Here is a 15,747-nt window from a genome sequence, read left to right as displayed (position 1 = left end):
AAGGTAATAGTGAATGTGATCATTTTATAGTGTGAGAAAAGCTCCAAATCTATTCTAGAGTTAGAGACCAAAATGGCTTTAGACATTCGTCATCAAAAGTGGATTTTCAACAGAAATTAGGAACTTGATGGAGTATTGCAAATGTGCGCAAAGTTGGATGGCTGCTTTAGGCATGTAATTATTTTAATTCAGGTATGTAAACCAGATAATTGTACATGGAAACAGCTAATTGGGCAAATTTTCATTTTCCTTTACCCGTACAGGCACTCAGGAGAAATCGGCAGAGGTTGCTATGAATACGTACCCTCTGCATTTCCTACCTGCACCAATACCAAACAGATCTAGAGTTCTGTATCCTGCTATGGGTCCCCGTACCGGAGTATCTTTGAAGTAACCGTACAGTTCTCTGTGCCCCCAGCCATGTCAGCTCGCTGACACACACACCCCCCCCTTCTCCTTTCACGCTGCCTGCCAGGAGCACAGCTTTGCTGCGCTCTTCCTCCATCCCAGGACTCTCTTCTGACTTTTTTGCAGAGTCGTTTTCTGTGCTGCCCCTCATTCTGGTACTTTTTAGACCTGTGCACAGAGGCAAAGAGAAGAAAGGAAACGCAGGATGTGTCTTTCTGGGTTTGTCAAAAGGATATTTTTTTTTCTTTTCGAAGTTGCAGTGAATATAGATAGACGAGGGAAAGAGCGAGTGTGCATATGTACCATGAGATACAGGAATATCTCAATAGGCATTTTACTATAGTCTCAGTTTCCCTACCCCTAGCAACATGCTGACAAATCAAGAACTGCCATCCTATATACAGTACTCCAGCTGTCAGCCTTAAGCAGTGCATCTCCTTGCCAGAGCACAGCCTTTCCTTTGTTTCAGCTTTGAAAATAAAATCACAATTTGTAAAATAAAGGGAAAAGAATTCTTTTCTCAGGCAGGAAAGTCACTAATCCCTTTTAAAGGTTCATAACTGCATTAACTGCTTTGAACAAGAAGCCACACAGTGAATGATAATGGATTTGTTGTAACAGTATGCCTTGTATTTAATATAATTATGAGTTACACAAAGTCAAAAGACTCACTATACTCACCTACTACTTAATTTTGTAAATATTTTCATTGATTTAAATTATTCTTAGTAAGAAGTATTTGTCATCTTAACAGACTTTGTTTCTACTTGATCATTTTTCAAGGGAGGAAAAAGACTTTTTGAAGATAACTGTGACTATATGAGATTTCTGAAGCTAGCTCAGAGAGGGTCATGTACTATGTTAACATCCTAGACTTTCATGTCTCGCGTCTTAGAAACAAGATAGGTCAAAGGTAACATGAGTTTTGTGGAGCTTTCAAAAAATCTTTTGTGTAGGAGTGAGTGACTTACAGAGGCACAATCTGCATAGGTAGCACAAGTCTTACTTAAAACCGCCCACAATTTAATTAAAAGTCATAGATGGCTGTAAGAACAAGAGAACCACTGATGCGTACTGGTACAAATACTTTACAAATAGTGGAAAGCATCACCATACCCATATTATACATGGAGAAACAGAGGCTTGGAAAGGCAGAGTGTTTCCCCCAAGATATTACAAGTATGAGACACAGCCAAGTGTATAAAACCTTTAAAGAATACTACACAACAGCCATATGACATCTTCTAATGAACCAAAACCATGGATCTGTCAGTAATTAGCCAAAGGAGGAACAGAACGGGAAGATGCAGTACAGTGGGATTAGCTGGGGCTACTCCATGCTTAGATATTTGCGTGCATGTCCTTTTCTGTCACCGACAAGGGAAAAGTAATTTTTGTCCTTTTCTTCTTTGTTCAAGAAAAATTCAAGGGCTGGATTTGCCCTTCTGGAATTTCTGGCTAAAAGGGCAGCACAGTTAGAATTTTTGTGCAGTAGCGTCAGGTGAATGTTCACATAACCCAAATTCCCAGTATCTGTGTGGCAGATACGTAGATGTTGTACCATTTTCTTGGAAATGTTGGATTTATTGAGCATGCGATGCATGGTTGATTCACACACATGCAGTGTGTTTGGTGCATCCCAGATCTACCAGGTTTATTCTACATGCCATTACACAGCGCATGTCTATGTCTTTCTGTCCAGGATGTCCCAGACAGAAAAGTGTCAGCCCCAGATTAGCTCTTCATGGCCAAGGAAGGGCTGAGTGGATTAGGGAGCCACTGGCTGTGAGGAATTTATCAGCTCATGGCTTCGGAGACAGTACCTATCATCCCCAATGCAAAATCCCAAGGGGAAATATGGGAAATTTCCATTAATGAGTCAGCTTCATTTCCCCCCATTCATTGTGTAGGTTTATTTTAGGATGGAATCAATCCAAACCCCCTTTCATCCCACAGTATTCAGGAAGTACCAGCCAGGCTCTGTCTTCTAGAGAAAGGCTGCACAGTGTCACTGAGAGCACGGTTTGGGCCATTGCAGTCAGATGCAGGCAGCCTTAATCCAAGATTTTTTACAAAAGGAAACAAAGGCATCCTAATCAGATTGCGTATTAGAGATTCACGTCTGGGACTCCCTCATTGTCTACAAGCCAAAATTGATTAGAAAAAGTCCATGATTTAAAGAAAAATCCCTGAAACTGCTCCTTTAGTTTGCAGGAACCACTCATTTATAACAGAAGAGGACAAAATAATGTGTAATATTTCCAAAGTCTGCTCTAAGGGTGGTGTCTTGAACGGAAGTATTTGTTAATACAAGAGTAAAGCCAGTTTGCACATGAAATGAATCCTAATGAAATGAATAAACTCAACTATTATTAATATAATATCATGCAAAGCAATAAAAAATAGTAAGTACTGCAAAAGCAGGAAATCACTAGGGAAAATATCTGTTGCCCCAAGACTTTAGTTGGAATGAATGCCTAGGATCTTAAATGCTAATTTGAAACTGCTTCATTGCAGATTTATTTTGAATATCATATCCTGTCAATAGACAAAGGGTAAGCAACACTAAAGCACTGTGTTAAAAAGCAGTTGTAATCAAGGTCAGATGTCTCCATAAGCTGAGAAGTAGTTGCATGTACTGTATTTCTCTGGTTCACTTGTAGAATTTTCTTCTCCTGTATCTTTTAATTTGCTAAATGATTTGAGAGAAATCAAACCACCTACATTTAATTAGCTTTATAAATCAAAGGTGACAATTCTTTAGTAACCTGTATTATTTCCCAGCACGGCAAGCTAGAAAAATGCTGACAAATTTATTTATTGACCTGTTGTGTTTTGCAAGGACAGCCAATGTTATATTGATCCAGCTATCCAAAATACTGTAGCAGGGGCAATAACATGCAAGTGCCAGTGTCTCCACATAATCGCTATTCTGTACTCTCCCTACCTCAGTGATATCCCCCACTCTTACGAAAATGCAAATGCACCCATCCCCCAGAGCGACCCTCCTCTTGCTTTCAGGAAGGATCCTTATTGTTAGAAATTAAACTGAGAAGAGAGCAGAGACCTTCAAATTTACTTGGCAAATAGTTTGCCTCTTTCATCGGAACTGATCATTAGTAACTACTGTTGCAACTTTAATTATATTTTCAATAACAGCTCCCCCACCCCCAGCACTTTCAGTAAACCTCCCTTTGTAACACCCAGGAATCCGATCCTACAATCCTTCATGGGAAAACCTCCGTTGAAGTCAATGAGGATGACTTCTGATTTCCTTAGGTCTCGCTTCTGTAACATATATACTTGCAGCGTAGGCTTTTCTTCCTAATGCTTAAAAGTATGAATGTGTGGCAGGCTTTAGGAGATCAGAATTTCCATTTTTAGTTCATGATAAAATGAGAAAAATAAATGAAGACTTCAGTATTTGACCTATTGGGATACCTCACTTGACAATCACTCATGAGTTAGGGTGACAAGGTCACGTTCCTTATTCTTTATTCATTTAACCGTTTTATAATTATAAGTAGCAGTGGAAAGCAAGCAATCTTCCCAGTTAATAATACTCCCAGACCCCAGGGTACAGATCTGGAAAACGGAGGAAACAATAGGGAAAAGTTAAAAATTGTTTTCCATAATTTATTACCATCAGGTAAAGAAAAAAAGTGTCTTTGGAAATGCATGTTCATTTACATTTCGAGCAAAACCCATCCTGAACATCCCAGTCAGCTAAAAAGACACTGAAAATAGATCTGGAATATTATTACCCAGTTGATGTTCTCTTTTTCCCATGTGCATTTTTATGCAAATATTGTTAGTTTCACCACCTCCGATGATCCTTAATTCCCACTGAAACCTCTGAAAGCTGAAGGTCTTCATCATCACGCAATTATTTTATATATTAAAACATGACTGAGGACAGGAGGTTAGGCTGTCTTAATTGCGTGTGCGGCTGGCGTTCCCCATGCATATTTTTTGTGTTGCAATGACAAAGGCCACAAGTCAAGAAATCACTTTCGCACATGCTCAAATCCTGCCCTCCTCGAGACCACATTTAAGTGCGTGACCAACTTTAAGTACTACCTTGTGCGTGTTGTTAACCACATGCTTAAGTGTGGGCTCAAACAAGGATGCATTCCTGAATCCAAATCAATCTATCAAAATAGCTGCAGGTGAAAATTCTTCATACGTGCTTTCTGTGTACGTAATGAAATATGCGTGGTCATACAAGTACAGGCCTGTATTGTATTGCCACTTATTTAAGAAAAAAAAGAAAGTATTTAGTTTTACGTGCTATGCAGTTTAAAAGCTACCTCTGGAAAAGGCTTTTTTCCTGAGTGTTAAATTGGTTAGATATTTCATGCTTAGAAAGAAGGCCAGTAATTAAAAAAAAATAAACAGCGTTTCAAAAATACATATAGTTTTTGTATTTCAGACTCTGATATTTTTTCTGTAACATTTCCTTATGAAGCCTGCTTCAGACAAATATGTAAATTTTAAAAAAGTAAAGTGTTTGTATAACCTTGTAGTTTGAAAATAATCAAAGTGATATGAGATACATGCTGAGTACCCAGATGGATAATATTTTGTTTTTCTTTGTGAACGTCTTTTGTCTTAAAGCTGGTGTGAAAATCTAGAAGAGGGCCCCACATGATTGATCACCACAAGCATCAGAAGGAAATGATTCACCACAACACTGTAACTGAAACTGCTTCAACACCTGATTGCAAACTTCACACTAGGGGACTAATTAACTGCTGTACCTGCTCAGAGATTGCTGTAACGAACAGGACCCCTCATCTAGTATAATTCCAGCTGTGAATACCCACTGCTCTGAGTCATTATTATCAGTAGAAAGGTACACTGCATTCAGAAGTGAATGGAGAACTTTTTTCTTTTTTTTAACAATAAAAAGACAGTAAATTATAATTCCATCAAAACATTGTTTCAAGAAAAATTAAGTGCAACAGGACTTCAATAGATACTTAAAGATAAGTATACAGATTTTTTTTGTCTCACGATAGGACTGTTTTCAGCTTCATGGTTTTCCTGCTTTTTCCATGAACTGCATTTCAGGTACAATATTAACATTTGTGAAAGCTTTTCAGAATTGGCAATATTAGGAACATAAGGGTCATATTGTCTGAATTTAGATATAAAACAGTACATGAAATATCATCCAGCTACCCATGCATTGTGCTCATAACTAAGCCAATGTCTCAGCAGATTTATCATCAGAAATACAAGCCTGCAGTCTGCAAACAGAGATAAAGTATTCCTAGCGAAGCACTTATACGTAGTGACTAGAAATAATGGAAGAATAGCTGGCTGTGGGTTTTTTTTCAGGGGAAAAAAAAAAAGACAAATACTATTAAATTATTTCTTTAGCCTGACAATAGTTACATGGCAGCAAATTAATCTACTAAAATACAGGTTTTATAACCAGAGTCCAGCATTATGCTGTACTTTTTCACTACATGGACAACGTCAGATGTTTTGACAAAATCTTTCTTCCCTTTCCCCTTTTCTCCCGTCTCCTCTGCTCAATTTAAATCAAAAAATATTTTTGAATACTGTGTCAAGCAATTAAATAAAAAGAAGTCCTACAGTTTGGCAACAGCGTAGAACAATTTGGCAATAGCAGAGAGCAATTTATCCTTTGTTCCGTTTTTCTAAATGATTCCAGTAGTTTGTCTTGATGAGAGGAAGGAATTGGTGAGCTCTTCAGGAAAGAAACACAAGAACCTGTGAGTGCAGCGTCACAGTGCCATCACTTTGATGCTTCTAAAACTAACTGTGCACAACTCTCCATTAAAGTCACCTGTGTCACCATGAGCAAAGTTCATTAAGCAGCTGTAATAACAGGTACACTTCTTGTTCATCAGATGTTACTTTTCCTTTAAAACCCTGCTAATTGTGTGCATACAAAGCTCCAATCCCTTCCATTAGTATGTATCTGAGGGAGGGTTTAGGTAAAGCATTTTTTTAACCTGCCCTATGAAGTTAAAATGTCTATAAACCCCATAGTCCCAATGTCTGTGCAGTATTTGAAAAAATTTTTAAAAAAAAATTAAAAAATTGCTATTTGTTCCCTGTGTGGCCGGGCCAGGCAGAACTGCGGGGTCTTCCCTTCCGTTTTTCCATACGCCTTTCTTATCTCCCTGCTCAGAGCACGGCTGGAGAAGGAGTGCGGGAACACATCAATACACAGCTGCGCGATTTAAACATACGATGGCCAGTCATCTCGCAGCCGGCTAAGATAAATTACATATTGCATTGCAAATTTGCCCTAAACTGCCGACTTCTGAAGATGTTTCCCAATAGGCATGCATATGCATATTTTTAATGTAAATGAGTTTGAGGACTAAACCAAGGTTTGCTGTGTATTTTGCCTTCTGAATCCGCAGCAACCCTGAGCTCAGTAGCAAACTGCTAATTTCATAGTTAGCAAATTCATTTTATGTGTGTAGACAGTTGGTAATTTCATCTATACGTGCTTCCAATATTAATCAGAAATATACTTCTGTTCACAGTGTTTTGCCAAGAAGACAAAGTATACATTTGAGGTGGGACTGCTCCAAATTTTACTGGCAATCAAGCTCAAGATTTTGGGTCACACTTTCCAGTTATCTGTAATCAGGTATTAGATTACTGCTTGAGTTAACACTAATCCTCAGGGAAGAAAAGTAAGAATCTAGTATTTATTAAAACTTCACAACCCTGAGAAATAAAGGTCTTTCTCTTAAAACAGAGCAAGGAGGAAACGTCTCCTAAGATACCCTGACCGTTCAAACACAGCCAGAAGCTCAGTTTTGAGCTGAAAACAACAGCTCTGGAGAGAGAGACTGAATCACCATATCCCCCCAGCTCACCTCCATGGGATTCACTCATCGCCACTACCACTGAGGGCTCTCAGGTGTAGAGACTCATGCAGCTGGAGCCACTAAATTAATAGGCCAGTCTCATCAATAGGCAACAATTTTCAATCAGAATTAATCTGTGTTGGATTCACATGCAATTGGTTTTCACTAGTAGGCTCTGTGGCTGTTATTGCATAAACATTATGACTCAGATTGAACAAAATAAAATCAGACACACACCAAATGCAATAGCTTAGTGGTTAATAAAATTATGAAGATAGGACGCTTGGAGAAAAGTTTTCTGACAAGGTCATATGATCATTTTGCAGAATGTGTTTTTCCCTTTTTTTTATTTGGCTGAAAAACACCCACTATTTTGAATAATGTGCAGTTACTAGAAAAAAAATAATTAGTGAGGATATGCAAAGTTACTGATTATTAGTCTTCCTTACAATAAATTCTAACTCGTGGAAAAATATGCACAAGTTCATAGAAACATACAAAAAACTACTCACTGCTGTGATTTGGCCCCTGCGGAGATTGCAGGGGTAAGGGCACAGGTTAAACATGGCATCAGTGTCACGAATGGGTTTCAGCGCCTGTTTCACTGCAAGTTTTTAATGGACTTGCTGTAATTTGAACATCCCCAAATCAGCAGATAAAATCTATGGCTTCTGGCAGAAGAGCAGTATGGAATAGGTTTTTGTGTGTGTGGAGCTGAGAACACCGAATCTCTTACCTGGGAAGCAGAGCGAGTCATGTCAATAACTATCGGAGGAACAGGTCCATAAACCAGAACAGCTGCAAGAAGCACTATGATCCGCCTGGGAAGGGGCTGGGTGACCAGCAAGGCAGAGACCAGCACGCACAGCACGAACCTGGGCAATGCCAAGAGGACCAGGCTGGGGCTGCACGTGGCCTACAAGCAAGCAAGGGGGATACTGATAACATGCTAAAACTTTATACCCAGGTGAGGGGGAAGATTTGGCCTGCAGAACAGAAGCAGGCTGCTGGAGAGAAAGTGGTGTGTGTCTTTTCATCTCGCCACCTTCCTCAAAAAGCTCCGGTGATGCCGTCAGGCACCACCCAGCTTCCTGCTGGCAGCACTGGCCATCTCCTGCTCTCCTGGCTCCTTCTGCAGGTTTACAGCAGCAGCTGATATACCTCCTGCAAGCACAATGCCCCATCATCAAACAGAAACACCTCTGGACTCTTTATTCAGTCCATCAGATCATTCTTCTCACCTGTGGTCCATTCCCCGCTGTGCCAGCCACATTTAACGCTTCCCCCGCAGCCGGCTCTCTAGGACACATGATTTTATGTTAACCGACAGGCATCACCACAAAGAGCCTTTTCTCAAAGAGCCTTTTCTCGGTTTACACAGGCATTTTTCATGACAAAGCCACACTTCACACTTTGCAGATATTGGGCTAACTCTTCAACTCCTCCCTTGCTTTTTACACCCAGTCAAACTCTGCGCAAAGATTAAATTAAACGTGAGCTAACTTAATGAGTTTTTAAAAAACTGTACAGTTAATTTTTTATCGAGGGAAGTGTAGCCACTTCGGGAGTCAAATGCAACAGCTCGTAAATAACATGCAAAAATTTAATGCAATAGCAGAGGGAATTTTAGGTGACTGCAATGTAATTTGTCAGTTGTGGACTAATGGAGATTGCATTGTAACACGCTTTTGCTTTTCTGCCTGGGTTTGAATGAGCATCTTTGTTTTCCAAGCATCCTCCTGTCTAAAATTATTGTATGCTGTAACGGAGGGTGATCACAGGAAAATACAAAAGAAAAAATATGAAAATAGAAACCACGAAAGGACACGACTCTGTATGAAAATGCTGTTCCAAATATACACAGGCAAAATAAAGAAAGATTGAACAAAATTTCAAAAAGAGGATGGAGCAAACAGATGTAAAATTATTTGTGCTGCTTAGCTGATAGGTATGCCAGGGTCAATAATTTTTATTGGTGATTTATGAATAAGTGAATAAAGAATTATTTTATCAGTCCATTTCTCATATGAATATTTCATTGGTACTAATGTTTAACTGTGATCACGGTGACTTAAATGCTCAACATTTCCCAAATCAGAAGAAAAGCATTTCCGGAAAGAATAGGAGGAATTAGTATTCCTTATTCATTTTTGAGCAAACTATCAGCATCAGATATAATTTAGCCCAAAATGAGAAAATAAATCAGTGGCATAGTTAGAAATAATTCCCCTGCTGGAGAGATGCCTATAATAGGCTATATACATACTGTCCAGTTATGTTTCCACATTCTAATTATGCATGCTTCTTAGTCATAGCATTAATAATACGCATTAATACTCTACACATGTATATGACTTCCACCCAAGAATTTCAGAGCACTTTTATAAGGATTCATTTGTTAAGCATTACAAGTCAACTTCGTATATGCAGAAACTGAAGATGCAAAGGACTGATGAAATTGAGTCATACGTAAATGCAGTGGCTGAGCTAGTAATGTAGCCATGTCTCCTAATTCTCAGCACAAGTTTTCCTATAAAATTTTAAATATATTATACAACTTCTTTTTAATATTTTCATTGCAGAACTGTTTGTACGTTTCTTTATTTTATAAATAATAATTCAAGGACAACAGAAGTGGTGTTTTGCATAGTGTGTCAACTCTAGCAACATCACTAAGCCTTACAGTAATTGGTTTTGGTTTTTTTTAAGATTCAGTTCTGGGAGGCAAAAACATTCTTATGTGTTTCCATGAGAACTGTAAGTACTTTCTCAAAGTTATTCCTTTATTGCTTTTAGTCTTTCTGAATGAAAACAAAAACTTGAAAATATGAACTGAGAATACATAAAGTCTCAAAAATCACAAACAAATAAAATGAAAACTAGTTTTAAAACTTAAGGCTTTGGAAAGTCAATCTTATGACTTTGTTTCTAACGCTGTTGTTGGGCGACAGTCTTGGTAGTATTGTACAAGTAGTGCAGATAGGCGGTAACTTTTTTAAATCTCGCCACTTGTGTTTTGTCAGTTACAGAGTCTGCAGGTGTGTACATTTGAACAGAGAAACTCATCTCCCTGAAGCTCATGTATCAAGATGAGAGTGCGTAACCAAAGATGGAGCCCTTAGAACAGGCAGACACAAAATTGCAAAGGGTTTTGATTTGAGGTATCAAGTGTTATACATATTTTTTTACTGTCTGAATATAATTATCCACTGGAAAACTGATTTAAAAAAAAAAAAGCTTGTGTAGACAAGTTTGCAGAGCATCTGTTCTTTTTATTTTCTAAATAAAACAGAGCAAAACTCTTACTTAGTATCTTGACATAACGCACTTCATCTTTGTATATGCAGAGAGGTCTTTCCTCTTATAAACAAACCTCTTCCTGTCTCCTTCATTTTCTTCCGGTATCATCTATATATCAGCATATTTGTATTACGTACTTTTGAATTTTCTTTTCCTCCTCTGCCATATGCTCCGCTGACTTCAACTTGAAATGAACTTCAATGCTTCTCAATAATACATTAGTAGCAACTGGGGCTGTTTTAGACTATCCATAATAACAATTTTTATGGACATACATAGGTGAGTGTATACGGGTACATTTCTGGGTGTATACTGCCATCAGATTTAGTAAAACTGTATTTGATCAAGGCTTAGGAGTCAATTGTAAAATTCCAATTGACTTCACTGGGGTTTGGATTGCATCCACACTATTCAAGGAATGAAAAACCTCACTAGCAAGGCCAAACCTAAGAGCTACTGCCCACCTGCAATGCAGGGGTAAACGCATGCAAGAGGACATGCAATTAAGCAGGAGTTTAGTTAAGCATAACCCAGAGCTGTTATGAAAACAAGTAGAGATAAAAGCGATCATGATAGGTATATTTAAGGAGAAATAAAAAAGCTTGTAGCCATTAGGGCCACCTGGAAAACCGTCCAAGGGAAGCTGTGAGGTGCCTTCATAGGACACCTGCTGCTGAGGGGCTGATTCTGCCTCTCCGCCCCATCCCACTCCGGCCTGGCTGGTACCAGCCTGGCCCTGTGCTCCTACCTAGGGCAAAACAGACCTTAGCCTTCATTCTCCAAGCATTTCTATAGCCATGAGATGAAGCCCGGATTAACAGGGACTTTCAGACCCTGACAGGAGTCTACCACCACCAGGGACTTGCAGACCTTTGCGGGAATTGCAGCCAGAGCTCAGTGCTACCCAGAGCCTTTCCCATGGAGCAGTCTCCAAAAAGGGCAGGCAGGAGCTCGGCGTTGCTTGCGTTGAGTAGGGAAAAGGCAAAGGCCTCACTCACCTTCCCCCAGTCCCCTGTTACTCTGACACAGACTTTCACTCCTCTTATACAGCAGAGCTCCTCTCTTATAGGGAGGTTTCAGTCCACTGTAATTAGATTCCACGGATTTAATCCCCTGGGAATGTAGCAATTACCATATACCTGACAAGTGCTAAATGCTGCATTCCGTAGGGATTATCACCTCCGGCTGAACAGAGAGAAAAGGGGAGGGGACGAGAAATTTCCACTTCCCCATGGGGTGGGGAGCATGATGAAAACTGCCTGATTTGCCGCAGCTGCTGGCTCTGCGCAGGGCAGGAGAGAGCAGGGCATCCAGGAGGAGGCATTCCTGAGAGGGACCAGACAAAATGTTTCTAATAAAAAGAATATGGTTAATGCTGCACATGTGGGTCACCCTTCTCAGTTCTTGTGTTGCTTGCTCCAGCTGGCATGTGTTTATAGAGGGATTTTTTTTAATACTGTTGCTACACAGAGTAAATAGACTGCAGAATAAGTGAGATTAAGACAATTGGTTTAATAGACTTCAGAAATAAGTGACATTAAATCAGAATCATATGCACAAAATATAGCATTAGCAAAGAAGGGGCATTTATGTAGTGTTTTTGCACCCAGTGATGCACAATTTATTACAGCTTGTTAAAAAGCATGGAGTTGGTGTAAAGCTCCTTCTATTCTCTTGCATTCTCTTATCTCGGTTATTTATGAGATTACAGTGATGTTGTGAGGCCTCGTTCTTTGTTGATAAAATACTTGGGATCATCAGGTAAAAGGCATAATTTAACAGTAATAATGGTAGCATTTATGTATACCAGCATTCACTCTGGCTGATTCTGAAGCGTTTTGGAGGTTTAGCAAATTGGAATTAAGGGACAGATTCTCTACTGGTCTAACCAGCACTCTTCCTAGTGAGATTACACCAGGCCAGACCCAACTGGAGGTAAAGATCATCAAAGTAATTTGATTTTGATATGAACACCCTGTTGTTGCAAAAACTGTTGCTGGGACTCTGACAAGCAGAGTAAGGTAGGATCAGCTTGATATTTCATGGCAATGACAGCGTTTTGTGGCCGGGAGCATGCAGTGTGCTGGCTGGATGCAGCTGGGGAGGCAGCACCCGCTGAGCTACTTCTGCTTCCTGCCACACCTTGGACCAAGTCCGTACGATGGAGACATGGTCTGCCGTGTCGCTGTACTGCGCCACTTAGAGCAGTGAACCCCTCCCAGGACAAATACAGCTTGTCTGGGCAGTACCACACTCTTCTCTTGTCCTAGAAGTGAAAAAGTACTGCTGTATTTAAATACAAAATATATATAATGCATATGTGTATACATTATTGTGGAGAAGCGAGAACAAAGAAAGAAAAGGAAAATGAAAAACATTTTAACAGTGTGTGAGAGTCGATCAGGTCAGAGGGTGAGCAAGCACTGGAGTCCTGATACAGCCTGAACAGGAAAACCTTCGCTGCCTGTGAAACCATTCCTGCATAAATCAGTTTATGACACTGATTTAATGTCACTTATTTCTGAAGTCTATTAAACCAATTGTCTTAATCTCACTTGTTCTGCAGTCTGTTTGCTCTGTGTAAGCAACAGTATTAACAAAAAGTTAGTCCCATATTCCTACTAAGGGTTTACCTATTTTATCGCACAAAGTGAAATTCATTAACGTAGTTGTATTAAAACTGTACTAGTATTAAAATTTATGCACACCACTGCAAACGTACAGCTCTATCTGAGGCACAGCAGCGGCTGACCCCAGCACAAACGACCTGATCTGCTGGGTTTGCAGTGGCATCAGTGGGAACTGAGGAGGGCTGCAGTCCGCACCCACCTGCTGCACTGGCAGGAGCCCTGCCATATAGACAGCAATACTGGGAGGACTGTGACGTCCTTCTGGAATATTTTTGTGCTATATGGGAGAAAACCCAGCTCTGCATATACAGATGCTTGCATGCCAAGAGCGTATATGGATGCTGAAATCGTATTTTGAAGATTTCAGGATCAGAGAGCCAAGCTTTTTGTTGGTCTTTCCTGAGGGCCAAGGTCACATATATATGTTTACTGCTGCCTAGATCCATAAAGGGTTTGTCATATGACACCATCTGTGTTCTTCATCATGCACCAAACCATTGTATGGCTGAAGTCAATCAAGTACAGGGCGTGGTGCTTCTGCATTTCCTAATTTATTAGCAAGACTTTTAAGATTACTCCTGTCTTTCAGTAGCATGATAAACGTGCTTAAACAAACAGAAAGTAAACAATTATTAATTGGCCAACAATAATAGGTCACTTGGATTTCTTGAAAATCTCACCTAAGACAAATCCCTTGAGAGCAACAGCAGTGTGTGCTTCTAGTTCTCATAGCTCATCTGAAAATCGGATTCAGATGTGCTAATATAGTTTCTATTAATGTTCCCAGTGGTGTCTCCCTGTTTCATGTGCTCTGGGACACAACCTGCTAATTCTGTTAGACCTCTTACCAAGTCACGCCGCTTAGGACCAATACCAGCATCAATAAGGCACACAGTTGCCAGCGGTGATAGGAAGGAATGCGATGCAAAACAGGGAAAATAGTCCGTAGGACTGCACCTGTGCCAGACCAAAGGGAAAGAAGGCACTTCGATGCCGCTCAACCCCAGGAGGGACTGGGGTGTGAATGTGCTGACATTTCTGCTGGCAGTGTCATTCCTATCTGTTTTAGGCACCCGGGAGTATAGCAAGCCAAATCATTCGCTGCTCTCCCCTTGTCTCCTCAAACTAGTTCCACCCTTATTTGTGAGAAAAGCAGCCTGGCCTTGGCCAGACTGTGGTCCTTAATTCCTGAAGCAACAAATTTCAGACTGGCCCGTAGCTGAACAGCTTTGAGGCAATTTTGGTTCTTTTGAACTTTTCATAGTCATCCCAGAACAGAAGCCTGAGAGTTATGTACCTCCTTACCCAAGAGGGCATGGCTCCCTGTCCCCGGTCACCTCCCTGCAGTCAGCAGGGCATGTCGAACCCATCTGCCCTTTTGAAACCTCAGCTGTGTCTCTGACTGCATGTGAAATCTTGTCCCTGTTGGAATCAGTCTGAAACCTTCCACTGACTTCAATAAAGTGAGGATTCGCTTCTTGGCTAAGACAAAGAAAAAAAAGAAAAAAAAAAAAAAAGGTAGGAAGAGCCTATTGACAAGTTAATCCTCTCAGTGGCTCTGGGCTGACATTAAAACTGTTGCAACCAAACCCAACCAGCTAATGATACCAAGTTAAAAACCTGTTCTTGTCTTTGCAAGCTGTCACAGGGCTTTGTCTTCAAATGGGGGGAAGAAACTATATGCTCCGCAAGTGAATGAGACACATGCATGTGATCAGGGTGATCAGAGCATGCAAAACACATGGGAACAAAACATACACTGAGGTCAAAGCAACATAAAAATGAAAGCGTTTTGTGTTCCTTATTTGCTTGACTCATTGAATATATGGTTATGTACGTGCCTGAACCAGACTTGGCTTATTTGCCTTACATACTATGAAGTTGCATGTTCTAATCGGCACCTGTTCTGCAGTAATTCTGAATTAATGTATTAGCCAAAGCCTCAAAGGGATGAACAAGAATGTTAGCTGAAAACTAGTTGCTTCTAATTGTCATGAAAACAAATGTCAAAAGAACATGTGTTTCTACTTAGCTAACTCTGCTTACTAGGTTTGAAGCTGTTTTGTGTTAGTTTCTACCATTTAAATTAAATGTTTTGTCTCTAACGTACTTGATGTGGCTTTAAGAAGCTGTGCTTTCCCCCCCATCCCCCTTATGAATCTTAATGTTTGGCTGGATTTGTTTGTAACATCAGACAAAAGAGTGGCAGGCTGCGCTGGAGTGACATAGATTTTATGCTGAAACAAAGCAAAGCCAAAAAAAAAATCAGTTAGGGGTCATTAAAACCCAAACTTTTCAATGAAAGAAATACTGTAATGGAATAGTAATACTTTGGGGTTTAGGAGTTCTTTTAATTCCTGAAAGAGCTATTTTGCACTGCCCCTCCTCCACTTCATCTCTGTGAATCTGCTGTGTTGCAGAATGAGTCAGCTCTGGAATATCCAAACTCCACAGCTGTGCATTAGCATTTGGGAAGAGTATCACTGGGAGTTCATATTTTACATGTGGATGCAGTGACGCTCTTTTTCAAGCCGCAGAGAAAGAATGGT

At 40.1% G+C, this 15,747-nt stretch overlaps 1 long non-coding RNA gene across 1 annotated transcript; it reads left to right on the top strand.

Annotated features, from left to right (window-relative positions):
- Positions 1-4,816: 4,816 nt before the first annotated feature.
- On the top strand, positions 4,817-10,498 carry LOC129785215 (uncharacterized). Its single transcript, XR_008748897.1, has 3 exons — positions 4,817-6,270; positions 6,939-7,045; positions 7,157-10,498. It is a non-coding gene; the product is annotated as an uncharacterized LOC129785215 (long non-coding RNA).
- Positions 10,499-15,747: the final 5,249 nt, after the last annotated feature.

The sequence above is a fragment of the Falco peregrinus genome, chromosome 9 (genome assembly GCF_023634155.1).
Source record: "Falco peregrinus isolate bFalPer1 chromosome 9, bFalPer1.pri, whole genome shotgun sequence".
Lineage (NCBI taxonomy): Eukaryota > Metazoa > Chordata > Aves > Falconiformes > Falconidae > Falco > Falco peregrinus.
Note: the sequence above shows the minus strand (reverse complement) of the source record. Positions and strands in the feature narration are given on the sequence as shown.